Below are 14000 nucleotides of genomic sequence, written 5' to 3' on the forward strand. Positions count from 1 at the left end.
GTCCACGAACAGAACCCTTGCATATGTCCCTGGGGAGTCGAGGTGTTGCAGCATGTTGACTGCATCATCCACCGACCTGTTTGTACGGTAGGCAAACTGCAGGGGATCCAGCAGGGGTCCTGTGATGTTCTTCAGGTGGGTCAACACCAGTTTCTCAAAGGATTTCATGCCCACAGACGTCAGGGCGACGGGCCTGTAGTCATTTAATCCTGTGATGGAGGATTTCTTGGGGACCGGGATGATCGTGGAGCGTTTGAAGCATGAGGGGACTTCACACAGCTCCAGTGATCAGTTGAAGATCTTTGTGAAGATGGGGGCCAGCTGGTCAGCACAGACTTTCAGGCAGGAGGGTGACACACCGTCTGGGCCTGGTGCCTTCCTGATCTTCTGTCTGTGAAAGAGCCGACTCACATCCTCTTCGCAGATTCTCAGTGCCGGTGGGGGGTCGGTTGGGAGAGATGAGGAGGCAGGGGGTGTAGATGGTTGTTTGATGGGACAGGTGGGGGGTGTGAGGGTAAACTGGGAACGTCTGGCGGAGGACCCTGTCCGGGAGGTCTTTAACTCCCACCTCCGGAAGAACTTCTCACAAATCCCGAGGCAGGTTGGGGATATTGAATCCGAATGGACCATGTTCAAAGGTCATCGGTGCCTGTCGTGGCGGCAACCCGAGAACCCGGTGGTGGACACCGGAGGTGACGGAAGCCGTCAAGCTGAAGAAGGAGACCTTCAAGGCCTGGTTGGCCCAGGGGTCTCCTGAAGCAGCTGACAGGTACTGGCAGGCCAGAAGGGCTGCAGCTGCGGTGGTCGCAAATGCTAAAACTCGGGCATGGGAGGAGTTCGGGGAGGCCATGGAGAAGGACCTTCGGTTGGGCTCAAGGAGGTTCTGGCAAACCATCTGACGGCTCAGGAAGGGAAAGCAGGGCTTACCCCAGGCTGTTCTCAGCAGGGAGGGGACTGCTCACCCGGACGGGGGACATCGTCGGGCGGTGGAAAGAGCACTTTGAGGAACTCCTAAACCCGACCAACATGTCCTCTGCAGAGGAGGCAGCGCCTGAAGATCTAGAGGGGGGCTCACCCATATCCCTGGCAGAGGCCGCTGAGGTAGTTAAAAAGCTTCTTGGTGGCAAGGCGATTACAACGGGCGATCCAGTCTCTGTACGACTGCAGTAGGAGCTGTGTCCGCAATAAGTCAGACACGTTCCCGGTGGGTGTTGGCCTCCGCCAGGCTGCCCTCTGTCACCGGTCCTGTTCGTGACTTTCATGGACAGGATATCTAGGCGCAGCCTGGGGGCGGAGAACGTCAGGTTCGGGGGTCTCAGGATCGCCTCTCTGCTGTTTGATGATGTGGTCCTGTTAGCCTCCTCGGATCGTGACCTCCAGCATTCACTGGGGCGGTTTGCAGCCGAGTGTGAAGCGGCGGGGATGAGAGTTAGCACCTCCAAATCTGAGGCCGGACACCGGTGGATTGCTCCCTCCAGGTGGGGACGGAGTGCCTACCTCAAGCGAAGGAGTTCAAGTATCTCGGGGTCTTGTTCACGAGTGAGGGTAAGATGGAGCGGGAGATCGACAGGCAGATCGGTGCGGCTGCGGCAGTAAAGCAGGCGCTGCACCGGACTGTCTTGGTGACGAGGGAGCTGAGCCGGAAGGCAAAGCTCTCAATTTACCACTCGGTCGACGTTCCTGCCCTCACCTATGGTCACGAACCCTGGGTCGTGACCGAAAGGACAAGGTCACGGCTACAAGAGGCCGAAATGAGCTTCCTCCGTAGGGTGGCCGGGCTCAGCCTTAGAGATAGGGTAAGGAGCTCGGTCATCAGGAGGGAGCTTGGAGTCGAGCCGCTACTCCTTCGCGTCGAAAGGAGTCAGCTGAGGTGGTTCGGGCATCTAATTAGGATGCCTCCTGGACGCCTCCCACTGGAGGTTTTCCGGGCACGCCCAACTGGTAGGAAACCCCGGGGAAGTCCCAGAACACACTGGAGGAATTACATCTCCCAGCTGACCTGGGAACACCTCGGGATCCCCCAGAATGAGCTGGAACATGTTGCCGGTGAGAGGGAAGTCTGGGTCAGCCTGCTTGTCCTGCTGCCACCGCGACCCGACCCCGGATAAGCGGAGGAAAATGGATGGATCTTTGTTACCAAGCAAAAAATAGACCAAGTTGATTGGTTTTCAAATTTATAAAACATTTATACGTAAACGCCCAATGTGACATATATTATAACATTTCAGATCTTTGGCTCTCGGGGGTAGTTAGAAAACATTTTCAGAAATGTGTTCCATGTGGTCCATTCAGTCGGTTTGATATCTCCTATCATTTTCCTTTAAGGAAAAATTGGTTTGGGTTCTTATGGGTTAATTTGCATCATAATAATTGTAAACAGCAGCAACAAAAACAAGTCTCTGGGCAGATAATATGGCCGACATCTTCACATTCAAAATTCTACATCAGTGAACATTGTCCCTCAACTTTGACCCCTCTCCTCCCGCTCCTCCTTCTCCTCCCTCTCCCCCCTCTCCTCCCTCTCCTCCTGGGGCAGTTTGGTGGCGTTTGGTGCTGTAGGTCTGGCTGGTACGTCGGCGGTGATCGTCTCAAAGTCTGCTGCACTTAATCCCCACGCTTCATTTTCAGATTTTCAAATGTATTCTTTCATATGCCGTTAGTGATAAAACAAATCAAGACAGTCATGGGAGCTATGGACCGCAGCCTGTATATGTTGCAACGGTGGATAAGTGGAGAGCAGGGCCGTCCTTCAATCAGAGGATCGGTGGTTCGCATGTCGATGTGTCCTTGAGCAAGACATTAACCCCAGCATTGCTCCTGTAGCTGTGCCTACGCCGGTGTAGTAATGTGATAGAATCTGAACTGTAAGTGTCTTTGGATAAAAGCGTCTGCTAAATGACTGTAATGTAATGTTGTCATAGTAATAGCAGAAATATTAATAAAACAAATACTTCCAGCAGTGGATATAATAGAATGATATTATAATAGAAGCTGTAAGAGGATTGTGACTAATAATAGAAACAGAGTGTTCAGTGGGCAGCAGAGAACTGAACACACAGCAGGACTGATGTCAGTGAACTGCAGCTCAGCCGCACACTACATGAGAGTTCATATTCAATCAATCAACACACTTCTCTGCTTTTAATTTGTATTTAAAATTGAAATTAAGTTCAGAAAGTGAACCAAAATGTGAGTTTCAAGAATGGCGCTCGCAGACGTGGGTCAGCACGTGCATGTACATCATTAGACACCGTACATCGCACTGCGTTGTTTCCTTATTAGGAGCCATTTGAGGCTTGTTGTACCGTCGCATGTTAAACTTGGCTGCGTCTTTGGGCCAGAATCCAGTGTCCACACGGCTTTGATCACAGATGACTGGAAGAGCTCCTCTATCACTAACACAGCCAGGCCGTGCTCAAATAACGGAGCAGAGCCCGATTCAAGGTTGGGGCAGGTGAAACTCAAAGAGAGAATAATTGGCTCTCAGACTGCAATGATATTAATGATACATTGTGATACAATTAGAGCAGGCCTTTGGTTTCCCTCTGTGGCAGAAACAGGTAGTGATAGGCGATACCGGGGGACTTCACTAGTGTCAGTCCGATCCTTCTGATGCCGCGCTGATCCCACGGAAGCAGGAGGCCGGCACACGCTCTGCTGAGGCTCAGTTCCCATGGTGCACCTGGCCTTTTGAGCGCTGACCTTGGTAGGAGGCTCCCTCGTGGTGAGAGAAGAGATGGAATACATGTTTGAAAGATCAAAACCGTCCGGCCTCACCTGTCTCCACAAACACAGGCTCACAGTTCTCAGAGACACATTAAGTTAATCAGCATTGATTCAGCTCCAAACACAGCTGAGCACTGCTTACTAGTAAGTGATCTCTTCTGTACACTGACTGACTCCATAGTGGTGGTTTGTTCAGGCCATAAGACATTCAAATGGCCAGCAAAAGTAAGTATTCATTTTCAAAAATAGTTATTTATTTTGAATTTCCTTTACAAAAGAAAAATGACAGCCAATTAATGTTGTCTCAGAAAAATATACTGAACTATAAATGTGTAACTTTGACGATTAATGAAGTCAATAACTAGCTGACAGAAGGGTTGACCATGTTTAACTACAGAAACGACCCAGTCAAAGGTTGCCGAGACATCAAACACACGGTGTCTTTCCCTTGTCTTGAACGTTTAAGACGGTTTGAGATTTCTCTCCAAATATGTAAGTCTATATTTCTCTAAAGCCTATTCTCCATACTTGATCTGTGTTGCAGGTAAACAAAGACGATGGTTGGTTGGCATCAAGACCCTGTGTCTGTGGCGCATAACTAACACATCAACTGTCTATTCAGTCCCGCGGCTAGAAACAGACAGAACAACGCTGACCAAGCCATGGTTTGGGTTAAGATAAGTATGTTTGTTACATACTAGATGTATGTTAGTTAAAATAACTCAACATTAACTTTTGTCTTATCTCAACACGATTGTAGTAACAGTAACTCCACAACATTCACGATCTCTGTCGTCAACCTAACTCTGCCCAGACTCTACTACGCCTTACGTCCTTCTGAGTCCTTCGCTGACTCAGGTTCCGCGGCTCTGTGCGGCGCGGTGATGAAACTCTGTGCATCAGAGAAATTCTTCTGCTCGTTAGGGAATCTTTCTTTCCTTACGGCTGGAACAAAGGCGGCTTGGGTGGAGAGGAGAAGTGTCCTTCTCTTTCTCTGAAGAATCCGTTTCTTCACTTCTGCAGGAACATTGTTCCACTTCCAGGAAGCGAAACAAAAACAAAACAAACAAACAGTCCAGTTGATTCATCCAGCGAATATAAAACTGTTTAAAACCTGGGGTTTTCTTTTAAACACAGCTTCCTTTCACCGACACAACGTCAAGCAATGCGTTCAGGCGCCCTCAGTGGTTTTATAAGCTAGTCGCTAGTCGCCGTAAAACCCGAAGTCCCGCCTCGGCATCCCTGGGCTCGTCCAATAAGCAGCGCTCCATCAAACTACCTCAGAGTTTCGCAGTTAGGTGTGAAATTGTTTCTGGTGGGGTGTTTGGTGCTCATCAAACTCAAATCAGGTTGAACCCTGCCTGCAGAATAGGCAGGCCCAGATTCCTTTAAGGCGAGGCACATGGTCAGATCCCAACACAAATATGGGTTTAATAAGCCGTTTGCAAAGACGACCTATATCTCCGCTTATGGGGAGGACGGTCTGGTAGCATCTCATGTGAAACATATTTTGCTTCATATTTATTGCATTTCATGGCAAAATACATTGAGACACGTGGTCTTTAACATCTGAAACAGCAGTTGTAGTTTAATTACTTCACATAGACACATGTGGTTTTTGGACATTTTTCCATGTGAAATACTACATTTCATTACCTATTATTCATTTTTAATAATATTACATTTGATGACATTACATTTGATTGATTGATTGTCCTCAGACCTCATGTAAAGCGATAATCATAGACATGAAGGATTCTCGGGCTCTTTCACCTCCCTAAAGGTTTTCTGGTGTGCAAGAACGAAAGTTACGAATGTAACTACGGTTCTATGAATCCTGGATGACCGCCAGAGGCAGTGCTTCACACTGGATATCTTCCGTCTCACGCATGCGCAGATCGAATATTTATATCAACAAAGTCACGTGTGACCTCGGATGACCCCCGTCGTCTATAAGTTCCGGTGTCATCCTGAGCTCAGTCCTATGGAATCTTCTCGCGAGTTCACGGGATTCCGAGTGACCAACAACTCTGGCGGTCATCCAGGATTCATAGAACCGTAGTTACATTCGTAACTTTCGTTCTATTTCATCCTTACTGACCGCCAGAGGCAGTGCTTCACACTGGATGACTTATACCAAAAGAGTCACGAGGAAGCACAGTAACTACCTCTTATAGCTCCGGCAGAGAAAATTGGCCAAAGAACCCTCCCCAGTGGGTGAGGGGTGGCAATGTTAACTCTGTAGTGTTTGGTGAATGTGCTCGGTGATGCCCATGAGGCCGCAGCACATATATCCTCCACAGGCACACCACTCAGGCTTGCCCTTGGTGTGGAGACACTCTTGGTAGTGACCCTTCACCCCGGATGGCCGAGCGCAGCCGCTCGCCTTGTATGTATAGGCAATGGCCTCCACTATCCAGTGGGACAGGTGCTGTTTTTTTACTTTTTTAAAAGGAGCACAGCCCTTCTTAGGCTCATCATAACTGACTATGCAGGCGGTGGCTTCCACATAAGCTCTGAGGGCCCACACTGGGCACAGCAGCCTTGACCTCTCCTCTCCCAATGGGGGGGGGGTCAACTTTGCCAGCTGGACGGGGACGGGGACGTAAGTAGGGTTGTATAGGTAGCGGTCCGGCCTCTCAGCAGGACGCCGAGGCCTGTTGCGGCTACTAGGGTAAGCTGGAAGCTGAGAAAACGGCCTTGTGGGGCCAAAGTGGGACCCCTAGGTCTGGGGGTGCAGGCATGTCCCTGCAAAGACCAGAGAACTGCTGCCTGGTCTGGCTAGCTCTAACAGTCTGCTGAAGCGCCTGTATAGCAGCTGACTCGAACAGCTCACCAGGTTCCACTGGGACAGTACGGAGGGTCCTCCTACATGTCTCAGATAGGGGTGACTGCGCCAGCCAAACCTGGCGGCGAGTCTGAACCAGGGTGGACATCATACATCCACGTTCCCTCGACATGAGCGCAAACGCCTGCAATGACGCATCACTGAGCGGAAGCGTCGAAGTAGCCCGCTGCAGAGAATCTGCGAGGGAAAGCATGAGGTGGGAGAGGGAGTTGTCGATACGGTGCACAGCGCTGCTGTGTCATAAGCCCTGGATAGCAGGTCATCTTTGACCCGACATTGGGTCGACGGCACCTGGCATCGGGCCTCAGAGTCTCCTCAGAGGAAACTATGATGGACGCAATAGTCGTCTAACTGGCTGGCATACGTGCAAGGCCAGATTTGCCACCTCCTGCATGGTCTGATGTAAGGCGGGAGAGAGCCCTGGTGTCTCCACCATGCACGCAACTCCCTCAGATATTCCTCGGAGGGAGGAACAGAATAGGTGGTGAGGGCGGGAAGGCGCCTGAAGAAGGCACTCACAGGTGGATGTTCCAGCTGCTGTGTATGCCAGGCGTGCAAGCGCCATACAAATGACCAGGGTAGGTTGGGCTGGATTCAGCTGCCCTGACAGGGGGAGGTAGACCTCACGCATCAGGTGTTCCACTTCGGCCAGCCTAGCAGACCTTACTGCTCAAGGCGTGATGCCGCAGGTCCTGCCTGGGTTCTCCGAGAGGCCCTGCCTCAGAAGCTCGAGGCTAGGGCAAGAGGTCAGGGCCGTCCTCAGGCTGAAGAGGAGCTATACAGGTCCTACAGCCGGGAGAGTTTAACCTGGCCGCGATTCTGGTGGAACCCTTGTCCCACTAGTTGATGCGGAATTCCAAATCAGTCTGAGCGGGAGCGCTCTGCTGAATGTTGAGAGAACAGGCAGGGGGCAGTCAGTGGAGAGTGAACCTTCGGACACTCTTCACTTGGACAGTTGCTGTAACTCTTGGTGTGCTACCAGTTAGCCTGAGCGAGGGCACTCTGCTAACTGATATCCGCTACTGATATGGCCATAATGTTTACAACAATCAATGGACACAATCAGAGTATTAGCTTAGTCTAGTTAGCCGGAGTGAAACGCTCTCCGACCGCAACTCCGACCGGTGGTCACAAGGCTACAGCGACGAGCTCTAATATGTCTTGATCGTAGACACATCCTTGTTTATGCTACCATGGTAGCTAACCTGCGTAGCGAGAAGAAAAAAAGGGGACTGCGCTCAGGGGGCAGTCAGTGGAGAGTGAACCTTCGGACACTCTTCACTTGGACAGTTGCTGTAACTCTTGGTGTGCTACCAGTTAGCCTGAGCGAGGGCACTCTGCTAACTGATATCCGCTACTGATATGGCCATAATGTTTACAACAATCAATGGACACAATCAGAGTATTAGCTTAGTCTAGTTAGCCGGAGTGAAACGCTCTGCTAACTGATATGGCGTAATGTTTACAGCAATCAATGGACACAATCCAGCATTAACTTAGTCTCGACAGCCGTAATGCGTAAAAACATCAATGGGCACAACCTCAATGTTGATTTAGTATAACTAGCATTCACCGAGTTAGCCTGAGCGAGCACACTCTGCTAACTGTGATAGTTGTAATGCTATAAAGTTGATGGCCACAGCCCCAGTACCAGCTTTGTTTAGCTAGCTTCCCACTGAGTTAACCTGAGCGGGGACGCTCTGTTAACTGTGACGGCCGTAAGGTTTACAAAGTTGATGGACGCAGTCCCAGCTAGCATCTCACCAAGTTAGCCTGAGTTAGCCGACAGCGTAATTCTACGCTCTCGTTAGCGCGCCACTCGATTAACTAGAGCGGAAGCGCTCTGCCAACCGTGGAACAAACAACTGTTATAGAAAACAATGTTAATCGATCTTACCGATTGCTGTCATCACGACTTAGGTGGCCCTTATCAGACTGGTGACGACCGATGATAGGGGCGTCCACCAGTCCGGGGCTCGATGTCCGAACGGCGAACACACCGTTCCCTCCGAAGAGGGACAGCTCGTCGCAGCCTTTGGAGGGCGAGAGAACCGCAACTCCGACCGGTGGTCACAAGGCTACAGCGACGAGCTCTAATATGTCTTGATCGTAGACACATCCTTGTTTATGCTACCATGGTAGCTAACCTGCGTAGCGAGAAGAAAAAAAGGGGACTGCGCTCAGGATGACACCGGAACTTATAGACGACGGGGGTCATCCGAGGTCACACGTGACTTTGTTGATATAAATATTCGACCTGCGCATGCACGAGACGGAAGATATCCAGTATGAAGCACTGCCTCTGGCGGTCAGTAAGGATGAAATATAACTTTACACATGAATACTGTAAATAAAATATATTCATTCACTGTTAAATAATATGCGCTATACTTGTAAAGCTTATATTGCGGAGTTGTGAGGTCACTGTAAGTAGGTAAAAAATGCCGAATGGGGCATTCCGTCGCCCGTTCGCACGATAGAAACAGATACAGTGGCCCTGAAAGAAACACTTGCTTAAACCACCAGATTAGGGCGGAAACTGCCATCTTAGAGTAGGAGAAGAGCTCTTTTTACCTATTCACACAGAGACTTCGAAATAGTTTAGAACTGCACCCTTTTTCAGCACCTTAAGTGTTAACAATATGCTGTACATCAACATTTCACACACACTGACGTTCCAGAGAAGGCGGGTTCCGGACGTGAGCCATTGTGGGTGACGTTGCCCAGTGCTCCATCAGGCCATTTGAATGCTAGAAACAAATCCGCCTCTGCTTTGAATTTGACCAATGGCTCCACAAGGAGGACCAGAAAGGACACGTCTTTAATTGTTTTTAAATCTCCTTTTCTTTTGCCTTATGTTTTGATGCTTTTAATGGTTTTATGTGAAGCACTTTGAATTACCTTGTTGTTGAAATGTGCTATACAAATAAACTTGCCTTGCCTTGCCTTGCCTTGCCTTGCCTGCGCACTCTGTATAAGCGCCCTTAGGTTTCACTTTTGCACCCTTTGCCTTTTACCTTTTGCTAGGGTCCGTGCACGTTTAACTGCTGGTGTTGATAAAATTAGCTTATATTAGCTTATATACAGCTTTAATCAGCAATTAGCTCATATACAGCTTAATCAGCAGCTAGTTTATATGCAGCTTTAAGTAGCAACTAGCTTATATATACAGTTTAATTAATCACTAGCATATTTGTAGTTTTAAATAACCATTAGCTTATGCAGCTCTATTAACCACTTATACAGTGCTCACAACACAGCAAGGCCAGAGAGAAGCAGGTGAAAGGTTACTTATTTAACTGCGTCACAAGGAGCAGGCAGCCATCTTTCAGATAGATAAGACAGTGAGATTCAAGCGAGGGCCAACGCCCCAGCTGAGCCCGGCTTCTTCCCACACTTCTTTCTCAGGTCTTGCAGCATGCATCATCTCACTCACACTGATGGAAACCAACGCCTACTGGGAGGGGCCAAGGTGGATGGACATTCACGGCCTCCATCCAGGCGCCATAACGTACAAACGTGCCACGCCTGCATCTTTGACTTTGGCCAATGTGTATCAAGGGGCGGACCCCTATATTAAGTTTCACGCTGATGTGTTGAAGCGTGTCTCATGGTGAATCTCTGCGAGGTTCATCCATTAGCACCCAAGCTTGTTTTTGATAGCTGGGCTGAATAACTTTGTTGATAAATAAATCTATTGCTTTGATTTAACTATACGCCTCTGAGAGCTTCTGTTTCATTCTTAAACCTGCTCTAAGTGTGAAAAACAGCTACAACATTTTTTCACAACAATTTGGTGACCCCGACGTGATTGATATGATACGGAGCTTCGGGTTGGAATGTTAACAGACCTCTCTATCTGTGTTTCAGAAAACAAAATGCGAGTCTCCCTGGAGGCTGGGAGCCCTGGTATTTGCCACCAGGTCGTGCCTGCAGTTCGGGAACAGTCTGATAGTGTCGACACATCTCAAGGTGAGCAGAAGCCTATTTAACTGAATTCTGCGTATTGTATTATAGTCATAAAACTAAATTAAATCCGACTGTCCGAACTGTAAGTATTACATAGTCATAAAAGTATTGTAAAGAGTAATCACACAGCAGCAGGGTTGTTCAGCCCAGCATTTGGGGTTTTTTGTACATATGCGTGAATGAGTCCAGCAGAAGACGTTAGATAAAAGGCGAAAAATGACGTTTTTTGTGGCAGCGTAGAGTGAAGTAGTGTGAGACGCGGTCGCGCGCCTCTTCTGTCGCGGTCACGCGCCTCGCATGAAGCGCTCAAATTCCTGCCACAAATAAAGCGTAATCTTTAATGTAATTATAGGACGTTTTGGACTACGAAGAAATTGCATAACATGACGGGGATATATGTATATGTCATTGATGTCATTGATAAACTGTATTGAGAAAAAGTGACTGCGGAATTCCCGTATTAAGAGCATCGAGTCTTCGGACATTAACTCGTGAGTAGCGATCCAGTGAAAAATAATGTTACTCTGCTTAGAGTTTCCTCGACGGAGTTTCTGGACGAGAGCACAGAAGTTGATTATATCGGTGTGTTGTTAATGACGGACGAGATTAATGAAAATGGCCAGAACGTGTACAGGTCCAGAGATGACCTAGGATAAAAAAGCAGTTAAATTGTGTTGTTGACGTGCTACCCTGATGGTGTAGTGGTTAGAATAACGGTCTTCGACGCGGTAGGTCCGGGATCGGATCCCGGCTGTAACATTGTTTTTGACAAATAAACAGCGGCCGTTGTGATGTATTAAAGAACAGAGCTCTTTGATATGTGTGAAATTGGTTATAATTTGACTGATTGTTTGCTAAAAGAGCAGTTTTTCATTTGTATCGTGGTCGAGAGGTCAGCGGTACACAGTCTGTTTGCTGAGTTTGAGGAAAAAGACAAATTGCTGTTAAAGTGCGCTGCTGATAAAAGTGTGTCTAAAAGAAAAGAAAAAGAGCTGTTCAGCTCATCCAAGGGCTGCGCTTCTGACTGATTTATATTTAAAGAGACGGCAGTGTATGTTTTAATTTGTGTATTAATTGTCTTTAGAGACAGCCGAGTATGTTCTAATTTGTGTTCATTGTTTCACTGCATTTGTAAAGATATTAATTTCATTCTAGACCGTATTTGTGAATTGTGCGCATTTCAGATTTGGTTTTAATTTGTGTTTATCATTTGACTGTGTTTGTTTGCTGAGAAGCAGTTTGTCATTTGTGCGGGCCAAGAGGTGTCTGTTTGTTTAGTTTGAGAAAAAAGAAACTTGCTGTTGAAATGCGATGAGTGTGAAAAAAAAGCTGTACATCTCCTCTAAAGGTCCGCGCTTGTGACTGATTTATGCTTAAAGAGACGGATGCGTGTGATTTTGATTATTTGGTATGAATGCGTGTGACTATTTGCTGAGCTGCATGAGCGAGCTGACAGCTGAGCCGCTGAGGAGTACGTTTTAACTTTTGTTTATTTGTTTGACTGTATTTCTAAAGATATTCCTTTACCGTATTTGTGATCTGTGCGCATTTCAAAAATGGCAGTGTGTTGCAATTTTGTTTGAATGAAAGTGAATGTTTGAAGCGTACATATGAGAGAGAGAGAGCTGAGGCTACAGTCGAGTTGTTTCAGATGTCCGTGTGCTTATCACATCATATGCTGAGGTTTTGAGATGTGTGGCAACAAGTTCGTGTGTGATTTCAAAGTTGATGGTCAGTTGAGCAGAAAAAACACACATTATACACAAGCGTTGCATTCACACACACATAAATCACTAGAATATGCTGAGAGACAGCTGAGGGTTAATATAAGTGTCAGTTTTACTGGCGTAGTTAAAAAACTACTGATTTATTGGAAAATTGGGTTCCCCAGGGACTGTTAGCAAAGTCTAATGCGGAAACACAGCAGCCACTATATTCAGCCAGACAGACGCTAAAAATTAGGAATGTGAAAGGTTTAAAGCTGATACACAGCAGGGATTCATTCAGTCAAACAGACGCTGGGAAAATAAGGGAGGAATAAGCATTCCTGATAACAAAACAGTTGCAGCCGTAGGGAGTGTATCGGCTCCAAGGACAGAGAGCTGAAGGAAACTAAAAAGGGGGGTTTATGGGCATATAGTTGCCATACTAATCTGAGAAATTCGAAACCACGTAACACACACACACCAGCACCTATCTAATTCAACTGCCCCTCTTCCCTCTCCATCCCCGCATCAGACACACACACCCGTACTAGACAAAGCACCCCCACTAACTTCTGATTCAGATGATAGATGATCTAAACCATAGAGTTACATCCATTGATTGAGTAATTTAAAACATAGACGTTCACACCTAGCAGGGGTAAAAAGGGGGAGTAGTAAATAACATATATTCATACACTGTTAAATAATATGCGTTATACTTGTAAAGCTATATTGCGGAGTTGTGAGGTCACTGTATGTAGGTCAAAAACGCCGAAAGGAGCATTCCGTCATTCTTTCGTACAACAGGAAAAGATAACAGTGACCCTGGAATGTAACGCTTGCTTAAACCATCAGATTAGGGCATAAAACTGCCATCTTAGAGTGGGAGAAGAGTTTCTTTTTATCTATTCACACAGAGACCTCGAAATAAGTTTAGAACTGTACTGATTTCGAAGGACATTTGACATGAGTTTTGGCTCTTTCTGTGGCCACTTCAGGAACTGCAACAAGAACAGTGGACAGGAGCTTTGGCTCCATCGGGTGGACATTTGGGAATACTGATTTCAGACTTTTTATTGAACACATTGCAGAGGAGGAAGTCATGTCAGCAAAAGTGAGCACTTATCTGTGCAATTTGGAGAATGACTGCTGCAACTATTGGCCTCAAAAGAGAACCAAGGTCCAAACATGTAGGCGACAAGTCATTTTCCTTGGTCGCACTCTCTCATCAAGCGACCCACAGCCCACAGCCCACAGACAAAGCATCCTCCATCATGAAACACCTCAGCCCCCCCTAGTTTGAACACAAGAAGCAGAAGATGTGTTCACCATTCTCACGCAGACTCTGTCACATGCATCGGCACTTCAAGAATTGACTATTCATTCCCTTTCCACCTAGATGTTTCTGAACAAAAAGAGGGATGTTAATGCAGTTTTGTATCAGAAAAAAGGGGGAGAAGGAGCTGCATCAAAGAATCCTCCTAAGCAAAGAAATTCACATTCGGAGCTACAAGAAAATCGGAAAAGAAAATCGAAAATTCAAAAAGAATGCACAAGATCACATATTGTCTATGAAACAGGAAGAATGTTGCTACAAAGGAGATGAAGGAAACACAGCATCCTATGCTGTGGTGAGACAATTCGAAGACATGGAACACACAATAGTAGCATCAGGTATCCTACCTCAACCAGCATCAGCACAACTGGCAGAAGTCGAAGCGCTCATACAAGCCTTGAAAATAGCAGAAGGA

The sequence above is a fragment of the Melanostigma gelatinosum genome, assembly GCF_949748355.1.
Source record: "Melanostigma gelatinosum genome assembly, chromosome: 22".
NCBI classification, from domain to species: Eukaryota; Metazoa; Chordata; class Actinopteri; order Perciformes; family Zoarcidae; genus Melanostigma; species Melanostigma gelatinosum.